The sequence below is a fragment of the Impatiens glandulifera genome, chromosome 1 (genome assembly GCF_907164915.1).
Source record: "Impatiens glandulifera chromosome 1, dImpGla2.1, whole genome shotgun sequence".
In the NCBI taxonomy this organism is placed as follows: domain Eukaryota; kingdom Viridiplantae; phylum Streptophyta; class Magnoliopsida; order Ericales; family Balsaminaceae; genus Impatiens; species Impatiens glandulifera.
In genome coordinates this window covers 68,089,805-68,102,578 of record NC_061862.1, presented here as the reverse complement: position 1 = coordinate 68,102,578, position 12,774 = coordinate 68,089,805, and the positions used below count along the sequence as shown (strand labels likewise).

The following is a 12,774-nucleotide window of genomic DNA, read 5'->3' as shown; positions in this document are numbered from 1 at the left end:
TATGTTGAGAAAGTACCAGACGGATTTGGAATGAGCAATTAGAAGCCAGTGTCCACTCTTTTGGCGAATTATTTTAAGCTTTCTTCTGAACAATGTCCAAAAACGGACAAGGATATTGAAGACATGACAAATGTTCCATATGCAAGTGCAGCTGGTTGTTTGATGTATGCAATGGTTTGTACACGATCGAATTTGGCTCAAGTTGTGAGTCAAGTTAGTAAGTTTATGGCAAAACTATGTAAGCAACATTAAGCAATCAAATGGATCTTTTGGTATATGAAGGGCACCTAAAATCTCTACCTCCTTTATTTATTTCAAGCTTCCCAAGTAACCAAGTTTTGGTATTGTTTTTAGTGGTCAACTAGTTGATTCTATAGTTGTTGAATATGTAAATTCATACTAGGTTGGTGATATGGATGACAAAATGTCTACAACTGAGTTTGTGTCTACTCTATGGAGACATATATATGTTGAAAATCAACAATTCAGTCTATTATGGCACTATTTACTCTGAGGAGACATATATGTTGAATATCAACAATTCAGTCTATTATGGCACTATCGACAACGGAAGCATACGAGGATGTAGGTAATTCTTTCCAATCATATACTAAAATACTGCATACAATATACCAAAATAATATTATATATATATATATATATATATATATATATGAGAATTCTGATAAACTTTAATTAAACATAAACTCCTATCATTCAGAACTTTTGGAACAAATGAACCAGAGTAGAAGACGTGTCATTCTAGTTTTTCTAATTAAAAATAATAATAATTTTGGAAGAAACACTCTAATCCTTCTAAAAAAAATGTGAGCCTAGGGAGAATATGATATGATTTTTTAGAAATCTCTCAAATATATGAATGGTTTGTGTGCAGCTTGAATTTAAAATAAGGTTAATTTGATTGAGTAAAATATGGGTTAATGATTGATTTTTATTTTTAACTTTTAATACTATTTAATATCTTCTTATATATTATTTATAAATTATTTTATTTAAATTATATATTTTTATATAAAAAAGTTATTACAAAGTTCTTATTTTTATATTTTTATATAAACTATAATGAAGTTTATTCTTATTTTTATTTTTATTTTATTTATATTTTAATAAGATTAAATGATCGATTTAAATATGATTTTTTATTCTCTTATTTATTATATTGTTCAAATTTTTATTTTAAAAAAATACATTTTATTATTATATATTAATAATTTTTTTAAAGTATTTTTACCAAATAAAATCCATAATTTATAATAAAAATATTTTATTTATTTTAAAAATCAAAAAGATTAATTGTTATTTTTGTTAGTGAAGTATAAAAAAAGAGTTTAATTAAAAAAATAAACACATATTAAAAAGCTGTTCTCCCTGAAACCCTATGTCCGCCCCGCGCCGTCTTGAAAACCCTAGAAAATATTTTTTACGCTTCTCTCTATATAAATACGTGTTCTTTGCTCCACTCTCAATATATCATCCTTTCTTCTCATTCTTCTGTTATATTTTGATCTTCGGTGATGATATCTGTTGATCTTCCATAAATCTTTGTTTATTAATCTCGTTTATGTTTTGTATCCAATGAAGCTGCTATGGTCTATGACGATAAATTCATAAGGCTTGTTTCTCAAGACATTCGCAGTGGCCGCCTGAGTGAGCTTTCGCCTTCGCCAGGCTTGAGAGCTCGTGCTGCTAACTTCCTTGGATGTCCGAGATCTTCTAGCTTCTGTATTCTCAACAGATCTACTCTGATTTAAGTTATTACTCTTTCATTATAGATCTAGTTTTTTCTTGTTTGTTTAATCGATTATTTTGAGTTGAAATTTCATTTGATGTCAGTGATGACAATCCAAAGGCTTGTTTCTCAAAACATTCGCAGTGGCCGCCTGATATAGCTTTCGCCTTCGCCAGGCTTGAGAGCTGATGTTGCTTTTATCTTCCTTGGATGTCTGAGACCCTTTCAGATGCTATCATTCTTATCAGATCTACACAGGTGTAAGTTCTTTCTAGTTTATTGTTGAATTTGTAATTGATTACAATGATGATAATCCTATAAGGCTTGTTTCTCAAAACATTCGCAGTGGCCGCCTAAGAGCATTCGCCTTAGCCGGGCTTGAGAGCTAATGCTGTTTTATCCTTCCTTGGATGTCTGAGTCAATTTCATGTTTATTTTGAATTTTCTTTGGGACTGTAAACATTTTCCTAAGCATAAATATCGTTGCTTTAGGAATGAATGATGCCCCTTACATACAAATATCATTTTCACTTTGTTAGCAAATCTTGTTCAATGTTTTGCTGATCATTATACGATGAAACATTTCATTTTCTTAAAATAGTTTTCTTGACTGTTGGTGATGATAAAGTTGAAGGCTTGTTTCTCAATACATTCGCAGTGGCCGCCTAAGAGTTTTCGCCTTAGCCGGGCTTGAGAGCTAATGCTGCATTATCCTTCCTTCCTTGGATGTCTGAAACAGTCAATTTTTATTCTTTAAATTTTGTGTTTTTATTGTGATGGTCATGTTGATTTGGAGCGGACTTCTGTTTAGTGTTCGTATATTCCTCACATTGCCATCACATATTGAGTCTCCTGTTGATTTAATGAATGGTTGAGATTCCTTCTCTCTGGAGACTGAGTTTCCTATTCTTCAAGCAGGAGAGCTATCTCATATCCTATTGCCTTGAGGAGCAGATTTCTGCCATTACCTTTTGGGATTTGCCATGAGAATAACATTCATTTGATTACTGAATACAATGTTGATTTTTGTTACATTGTGAAAATTGTTTAATTGGTTTGTCTGAATTGGATAGGAATCAAAAGCCTATTATGATATGATTCATATGATGATTGGTATAAGGGAGATTTTGTTTATGTTTGTTTCATTGCTATTGTTGTTCCTTCCTATTTAAATAAGACAATTTGGCTTCAATCATTTCAATCCATGTTTGTAACATAAGAATTATGCGTTTAGTTTGATTATATTTGTTTTCATGTTAGTTTTGTTATATTGGAATAAATAGGTTTTACATCACAAAGAATGGATAGGAGAGACTTTTAGCTGTTATGAATTAAATTAATATATTTAATACTTAGGTAGTTACGATGTTTTCTTTTATCATTCTTTCTCATTTTTCTTTATTGTGTAAATTAATCCAAAGGGTAATTTGTTTTGACATATGGTTATTATTCTTTTCTTACAATCCTATTTGGTTGAAAATATCTTGATTCATTTATAATTGTCCAAATTACTAAATTAACTAGGTATCCAAAAGGGAAATTGGCTCAAATTGGTTTCATAACAAACTATTCATACATTGCCCAAATGTGTCTTCCGGACGAAAATATTCTTGATTATCCTTCTCGTATCACTTAGTCCTTCACATAATCATTGCTTTGCGTAACAGTCTTATTATAAAAAGATTTTTTTTCATTTTTTTATCTTCTCTTTCTTTCGCTTAAAGCTCTTTTCTTCTTCTAACTTCATATAACTATTCATTTCATCTGTATGAGATCCATTAAGCTATATTTTTAAGAAAAAAAATCAGGCCTACAAGAAGTGAAACATTTGACGCCTTAATTTGATTAGAAGAAACATTTGACTCCTTAATTTGATTAGAAGAGTGAAAGCTTGACGAACAAGCGAAAAAAGCCCTATATCAACTATCATTAGTAAAACATTGTTCTAGTTGGTTTTCCTCTCGATTTCGGTTAACTTCCTTGTCACCGCCGTCGCTTGTATTTTATTCGTGTATTTACAAGTTAGTATAATATTCGTGTAGGGTTTAGTAAGAGTTTATTATGCGAGAATATATTACTAATTTTCGTTGATTTTTATAGGTTATTAGTTTGGTATAGTATTAGTTTAGGGTTTAGTTTATTGGTTTTTGTTGATTCAAAGTTGGTTCATTTTTCTGAATTTATTTTATTTCACATTTGGTTTTGTCGAATTTGAATTGGTATTTGTTATTTTAAGATGGCTGAACAAGCTGTCACTTGAATTTGAATTGAACCTAAAGTTCATCAAGTTCAAGTCACAACTTGTTTTCCTTGGCATCATTTGGTGAAAAATGGTTCGGAGAACTGCAAGTTTGAGGTTTTAAATAAAAATTCAAATTGCGTTTTCAAAGCCTACTTTATTAGATTTATCTGATCAAGACTCTTAAATTTTTCAACTATCTTAAAAAATTGTTAGGGTGGATTTCTAAGAAGCCCTACTAGGAAAATTATTCACTGTTGTATCCATCTTTTAAAAAAGAACAACCAGACAAACAATTAGACTGCATACAAAACTATTTAACAATATACTAACTGTAAATTGATTTAACTAATATTTACAAACTGAATACAAACAATTAGACTGTATACAAAACTAGACTGTATACAAAACTATTTAACAATATACTAACTGTAAATACCATTTCGACAATCTTAACCAATTCGACAATTTTAAAATGAACAAAATACCAATTCAAATTTGACAATCTTACAAATACCAATTCAAATTCGACAAAAACAAATGTGAAAAGGAACAAATTCAGAACCAACTTTGAATCAACAAGAACTAGTGAACTAAACCCTAAACTAATACTATACCAAACTAATAACCTATAAGAATCAACAAGAACTAGTAATACGTTCGCGTAATGCTATGAACTAATATTATAAACCCTAAACGTATATTATACTAACCTGTAAATGCACGGATAAAATGCAAGCAACGACGGTGGCGAGGAAGTTAACCGTAATTGAGAGGAAGACCAACTGGAATGATGAATACCTGATGGAATGAAGGTAAGGAAGAAGAATAAAAGAGAGCTTTACACAAAAGAGAGAGAAAGAAGATAAAAAAAATGAAAAAAAATCTTTTTATAGGACGTGTTACGCGAAGCAATGATTACGCAAAGTGAACTGATTACGCGAAGGGTTACGCGGATGGCTAACTATTACGCGAAAGAAAATCAGGGGTATTTTCGTCCGGAAGACCCATTTGAACAATGTTTTATAGTTTTGACAATTTGAGGAATTTCGAGGCTTATGAAACCCATTTGAGCCAATTTCCCTATCCAAAACTATTAAATGCCCACTTTAATCATATTTAATATCATCTCATGCCTTCAAAAATCAATTGAAAGAATAAAGAAGTGTCTTCAAATATATTAAAATTTTAAGACTTTAGTAAAGTTAATGATTGTACTAACTTTTAAAATTGATTCGTGTATAATTTATTTTTCAGTAGAATTTAATGAAACTTCTAATAAATACACACAAAATTTATTATTAATGATTAATACATGAAAAAGGGTGAGATTTTTTTTTATTTTTTCAATGAATTAAATTATTTTTATATTTTTTAATTTAATATACTACTTTTTATCTAATTTTTAAAAAAAGACAAAATTTATATTTATTCATTCTCATTTTATTTATAATTTTTTTTTGTTATTTTTTTTTGTTATTTTTTTTTGAAACTCACCTCAAATTATCTTAAACTATCTTAACTCAAATTCATGTATCACTGTTCTTAATCCACGTTTCTTTTACATTTATAATATATTTTTCTTTTTAAAAATATTTTAATTAGTTTCCTTTACCTTTATAATATATTTTTCTTTTTAATTTTTTTTTTAATTAATTAAAATGGAAAAGAGTTTTGTCTAATAATTTATAAATTTTATGTTAAGATTCTTCCTAGAATGGTTGTACTATTTTATTTTAGAAAATGAATTCATTATTTTACCCAAAAACGAAAACCTTCTATAAATATTTTTTTTCTTTAATTATGTTTAATATAAGAGAGGAACCCACCTTATTTCAACTTTCAAGTAATCAAAATTATTCAAATTTACTAATTGGTACTATGGTCACATTTATTTTACAAGTATGGTGAGTATTCTTGAGTTTCTTGCAAATTTACGTTTAAAAATATGAATATATAATATGACTTATGAAATTTAATATTATAGACTTAAGTTAAAATATATTAAAAATAATAAGTTTAAATATGAAATTTATTTTAAAAAATGAAAAAAGTTTAAAGTCCTACTCTACAAAAATTAATATATCCTTTTAAATTTAATAAAATTAGTTTTATATATTATAAAGTAGCATTATTTTTTCATTTTAATTATTTTACGAGATTATTTTAAATATCAGAAAATAAAAATAGGATTATATTTAAACTAATTATTAAATAAAAAATAATATATATATAAATTAATATTTTTTTTTTCATATTATGAGTAAAATTTTTTTATTTTTTCTTTATCATAATTAATTTAATTTTTTTTTTACGATATTATTTTCATATATTATCAAATAAAAATAAAATTATATTTAAACTAATTATAAAATAAAAAATAAGAGAAATATATATATATATATTTTATCCCTCTTATTTATTTTATTTATTTATTTTATTGATATATATAAATATAAAGTCTAATTTTTCAAGTAAACAAATTTTTTCTTTGAGATAAATATGTATATTTTTTATTATCTCTTTTATTTATATATATATATATATATATATATATATTATGTTAATCAATTATAATTTAATATACTAGTTAATAAAAAATAATATTTATTTTAATTCTTTTTTTTAATATATTAAATTATATACTTCAATATATTAAATTTATTAATAGTTTAGATGTATTTGTTTAAATAATAATTTTGGATATTATAATACCAGTTGAAATATTGAATATTTAAATTTTATATGTTTTATTTGATAATTTAATTTTTTTATCTTTTAATATTTAAGTTATTAAATATTTAAAATTCAGTATTTAAGGATCATAATTTTCAGTTTTCTCACACAAAACTTAACTTACCTAATAGTTGTTTAATTTGATTACATGTGACCCTGTCCTAATTAATTATATGTTGCATCAACTTCTTCTATTTCTAGTGACTCTTATTTTACATCATTCTTTCACTTTTCTCTATTTAGTTTAATCTAGTAAAACCGAGACATGTGATTGTTCAATGACTTGGCCATTATATTAGCAATTTGGAGGTTTGAAAAGTATGCTGTATATAAATAATATTAAATAATTAATGAAGAACATGAATCATATATAAAATGAATGAATATATAAATAAATAATGAAGTGTTGAAAAAAATCTCTCGGGTGTGTAACAATATCTTTGATCTGAATGTGGACATTGTAAACTTTCGATCGTTTATTCATTGAATTCCCATAGATTTGGGAAACCTAAATACTTTTTATAAATCAATCCAAACAAAGATTTGATACCTTAAAATTTAATAATTTTTTTTCTTAATGAACAGAAGAAACCTAGGTTGGTGTTTACTCCGAAGCAGTCAGGAACAATGCCTCCTTCACGAGCTTGTCACGTGCTGACATGTCTACCACTTGTCTTACAATCTTTGCCTTGTGAACAACAACTTGGACCTTGTTTGTTTTGAGGTGCAAACATTATTATTATTATTATTATTATTATTATTATTATTATTATTATTATTATTATTATTATTATTATTATTATAGTATGCCCATCACCCCCGAGTTGCTAAGGTATTCGTTGTCGTTCCATCTAATAGGATAGGGTTGGGATGAATTTAGAACCGCCTTGATAGGTGTGATTTGATAGGTGTGAAAGTTCGAATTCTAACTTCTGAAAACTGTGATAGACTGATTTCTTCACCAACTTGTACTTTATATTTTAGTTGAGTAAACTTTTTTACAACTAATATTTTAATACTAATATTATAATTATCACACTCACTTCTTTAAGATTATTAAAAATGTAAAATAAAAAAAATTAAAATTAATTTTGCTTACTTTTATATGAAAAATATGATTAAATTAGATAATAAAAAATTACTTAAAATATTATATATATATATATATATATATATAATTAAACCCTGTATTATCTATCTATTTCAAAACCTATCATCAATTTATTAACAAAAACAGTTAAAAATATAAGTAATTTTATAATTAGTTATAAATTCGTACTTTTTAGTTATTTGTAATTGTGCATTACTTAATATTTTTTAATCATATTTTCTTTATTATCACATATTAATTAAAAATATTTTACTTCTTATATAATTTTATTGTCGACAATCTTAATATATTATAAAAATAAACTTTTAATATATTTTTATTTTTAATTACATAATATAATATTTTTTATTTTTATAAACATTGAAAATAAGTAAGAATAAAATTTATATATTTTTTTAATAAAAGGAATCAAGAATTAAAAATGTGAAATAAAAATTAAAAATATTTATTACGAATGAATAAATTATAAACAAATATAAAGTTATTTATTATATAACATACTAGCTGAATTTTCATGCGTTGCACGATATAAAAATAAACATCGCAATATTACGCAACTAATATAAACAAAAATAAAATCAAGAAATAAAATAAAATTTAGCAGTGATAACCAATTCTTAATAAAGTAAATAAATAAAATTTTATAATTTAAGATAGAATAAAATATAATTTTAATAAAAACTCATAAGAATTTCTTCTACTAACAAAGTTAATCCAAATAATTATAAACATACAGAATTTAAAATATAATCATTAATATAAGTAAGTAAGCATTTTACCTAACTAATGAAGATGATAATGAAAAACAAAAGAAAAATAAAACAAACATATATTAATTTATTATAGAACACATAATAATTAAAAATTATTAATCCATTTAAATAACTTACAAAATCAAACCATAATATTACAATTTCATACTATTCAGTTCAATTTAAAAAAAAAAACTAATAAATTACTCATTAGGTTATTTATAAAAATATTATTCAAATATAATTTTTTTATACATATTTTTTAATTCATTGCCAATATTTAATTGTTATTCAACCAAAATAAAATTAAAATCTTACAAAAACACTTAAATTATTAAGATTATATTATCTTAGCTATTACCACAAAATTTATTAGGAATTTAGGGTTATTCATTTAAAGAAATAAAAAATCAAAATAATAAGGTCAATAATAATATAACAAAAGAGGAAAGTAATTCGATGAAGAATAAAAATTACAAAGAACAAATATTAAAAAACACTATAAACAATCTATCAATCAAATTAGTAAACGTTCATATAAAATGATAATGTTTATTACAACTATATTGTTGTTTTTTATTATATTAATAAAGGTTTAATATGTTTTAAGACAAAATTTTCAAATTTTCAATACAAAAGTGTTTTCTATTTAGTAGGAGAATAGAGACTTTGAAGCATGAAATTAAATTAGGGACTAAAAGGTTAAGTTAGAATCCTATCTCACAACATCCTTTAAATCAAACAAATCAGTCACAAGTTAAACAATCTAGTCATTATTACACTACCACGAATCCTCGATGAGTAATTGATCAAATCACTGAAATTCATTTTTCCCAACTCTTTTAGCTAATTAATTCTTTCAAATAAAACAAATCACAATTCATAATATTTTGCATAAACCATTACTCATTTTGTAGCAGCCTCCCTGCCCAATGATCCCCAAATTCCTAATAACAATATCATATCATATCGGAACCACTCTTCTTACTCATTTTGTCGCAGCCTCCCTTCCCAATGATCCCCAAATTCCTAATAATAATATCATATCATATCGGAACCACTCCTCGGAATACTTTATTTTTGTAAGATGACCATTGAAAATAAACACAATTAGAAATACTTCATCAACAGAAAACCCTCGCATCTGGTAACATTAAAAGAAAAAAGAATGCCATTGTTTGTGACTGTTTATCACAAACCTCTTGTCTGAAGGAGTGTACGATATCATCTAAATATTCCTGTTTGAAAAATACTTTGACAGCTACATCCTGCCCGAGAGAATGCTGAATCAGTTTCTATAAGGGAGAATTTGTGGAAATTAAATGACTCGTTACTTTTAACATTGACAAAAAGAGAGAGAACAATTAAACATGTATAAAGACAAATATACCGATCTATTCCACAAAGCATGGTAGACAGTGTCACAAGAACCTGCAATAGTGTTTATTTGCATGTTAGTAACAATAAGAATAACCTATTGAATAGTTATCACTGCTTACTAATATGCTATATTAGTACTATCATTTGCAACTAAAATCAATATATTGAAACCTCTGATCATTGATTCACAAGTTTTGGCTTTTAGGATGTTCTCACTGGGAATTGACCCGTGACCTTTGGTCTCTTAGATAAGACATTTGACACTTGAATTATACAAACTGATCTAAAAGATAATTGTTCCCTCAAATTTGGACTTACTTCCTACCAGCAGTTGGATTAGTCTTTACATGAAACATACAACAACCCAAGAAAGATAAGAATAATTTATTTATTTATTTTTAAAATATTTAATAAATGAAGATCCATATTTCGCATGTATGTAGGTATATACGAAGAAAGGATCTAAGGTAAAAAAAGGTAACAACTAACAAAGCAATTAAAAGAAAAAGATGATTACCTTGGCCAACCGATTCTTCAATTGTCAAGTCTTCCCATGGAATCTCATAATCAAAGCAATCTTCCATGTCAAGTTTATTAACAGCACTATTGCCGATACTTCCACAACTACAACTACTTGCACTACATTGCTGTTAACATTAAAGGACGAGAACCAAGACTCTGACCCATCATTGTTAGTAGGTCGATTACCCTGATCAATTTTTCTTGTTTTCCTTTAGAAAAAGAACTATGAAGATAATGACATGTTGTTTGGTCGTTCTCTTGGTCCTTATTTAACCATGGCCATCTAAAATGTGCGGTTTTATTCTCTAATGAACCTTTCTGCTGATCATTCCCTTTACACGGTCAAGATAGTCTTTTCTTACCTATCCAAGCTTCGGCTCTTGATGTAATGATCTTTTGAATCCCATATTTTCCCTACAGTTTCATCACCAAAATATTCTTCAAAAATCAAGTTAAATGTAGAAGATGCTATTGGATCCCCTCTTAGAGTACTTGTTCCACTGGAATTTGCATCTTCTCTATGCTCAGAAAAAGCTAGATCTGAGAAACCATGATCAGAATGATGATTATATATCTCCACTCGCTCCTTCATGAACCATGATGTCATCTCCTAACTTTATTTTTTTACTTCACCTTGTTGTTTACATTTGATGCATGACTATGTTAATATATATATACAATCCATCATCACTATAAACTACGATCAATACAAATCAAATGAAGAGAGATTGCAGTTGTAGGCACTAACCAAATCAAACTTGGAGTGGCTGCTGAGGGAGCCAGGAACGGCTAAAGCTCTGTGCTTGTGTCTAAATTCTCAGTACATCAGAATGAAGGCCTCGTTACTTGATATGATCATGAATCATTCAATGCACATATAATACCTATTAAAGTGTGGGCGTCATCGTAGAAAGGTGTGTTGGTTGTGACAACTATGAATATCTTTGTTTTTGTGCTTAACAGTAAACTGGCAGTCCAGTTCTCACCCGTCATCACGTGTTGCACGATATTGTTGGCTACAACAAGATCTAGGTCATCGATCAGGAGCTCAATAAACTTTTCACCTAGAGCTTCAGTTGCAGAATAACCATAAAGGTGTTTAGTTATTCCATTCCTGTAGAATTAAGGTAACACATAATATAATCAATGTTGGAATTTCCAGAATGATTCAATAGGTAAAAAGTTGTATAATACTAAAAGGTAGCTCAAAGAATGAATGACAAACTTCCATCAACAAATGAGTTCTGTAAATTACTAAATATTGAAAGATTTGACCACTCGGCAGTAAATTATACGACCACTAAGATCAAATAAATATGAACAGACTATGAACAAACTGGCTGACTGTAGAATATTCAAGTATTGCCTATAAGTAAACTTCACAGCCGCTGGTAAATTAATAGTTTCGGCAGTAGGTTCGATTGTAAGAGGTTGATCCTTGACACGACTCTCTCTATGCAAAGGCGAGCATCCAATTAATCCAATTCCTCATTAATTTACACCAACATTTGTGCTAAAGCATTAATAAAAAGAGGTTGGCCTTACCATAGGTCCTTACATGTAGAAATGGAACTCAAAAGCAACTCAGACTATCACAATTTAAGGTCAAATAAGCTGAAATCAGAACAAAATAATTTATAAGAAAACCATAGAAAAGACAACTAATAGATTAATTGCAGATCCAAGAAATTCATAGGCCACATTAGTATTCTTAGAAATAACTATATTCACTTCAATAGCTTTGTCAATGCATCATGTTGAAATAAAGAAACAAAATGATATTTCTCAACAAACGACAAACCAATTAATGTCTAATTCTCTAGACCTGCAAAGTTATATGTACTCTTTCTTCCATTAGACAACACAATTTTGTTCCACATCCATTTTGAATAAAAACATTTGACACTCAAACAATTCCATTCAACAGCCCTTGTTATCGTATTATTAAATGGACCATAACCTGTTTCACAACCTTTAAATTCCAAATCCATTAGTTCTAAGTATATTTATGGATGTGTATATTTTCTGACAAGTTCTGGAATCAAATATCATAAAAGTGCATTTACAAGTTTTCTTTTAAGTAGTTAAGATTTGAACCTGAAAAAATTTGTGCATGGCTTCGATTTGCTTCCAATACCAGGTGAAAAGGACTCCATTTTTGTTGAAGAACATCAATTATCTTTCTAATATTCAATTCCAATTTGTGCATAGCTTCGATTTTCTTCCTATACCAGGTGAAATTTTTGTTGAAGAACATTAATTATCTTTCTCAGATTCAATTCCA

The 12,774-nt window shown here is 27.2% G+C and overlaps 1 long non-coding RNA gene and 5 other non-coding genes across 6 annotated transcripts; all 6 read left to right on the top strand.

Moving 5' to 3' along the window:
* Positions 1 to 1,417: 1,417 nt before the first annotated feature.
* On the top strand, positions 1,418 to 2,747 carry LOC124921712. The gene is made up of 2 exons (XR_007097710.1): positions 1,418 to 2,008; positions 2,097 to 2,747. It is a non-coding gene; the product is annotated as an uncharacterized LOC124921712 (long non-coding RNA).
* LOC124922854 lies at positions 1,610 to 1,732 on the top strand. The gene has a single exon (XR_007097906.1). It is a non-coding gene; the product is annotated as a small nucleolar RNA SNORD14 (small nucleolar RNA).
* LOC124922844 lies at positions 1,849 to 1,972 on the top strand. The gene has a single exon (XR_007097896.1). It is a non-coding gene; the product is annotated as a small nucleolar RNA SNORD14 (small nucleolar RNA).
* LOC124922832 lies at positions 2,049 to 2,172 on the top strand. The gene has a single exon (XR_007097885.1). It is a non-coding gene; the product is annotated as a small nucleolar RNA SNORD14 (small nucleolar RNA).
* LOC124923165 lies at positions 2,234 to 2,335 on the top strand. The gene has a single exon (XR_007098175.1). It is a non-coding gene; the product is annotated as a small nucleolar RNA snoR99 (small nucleolar RNA).
* LOC124922830 lies at positions 2,362 to 2,488 on the top strand. The gene has a single exon (XR_007097883.1). It is a non-coding gene; the product is annotated as a small nucleolar RNA SNORD14 (small nucleolar RNA).
* Positions 2,748 to 12,774: the final 10,027 nt, after the last annotated feature.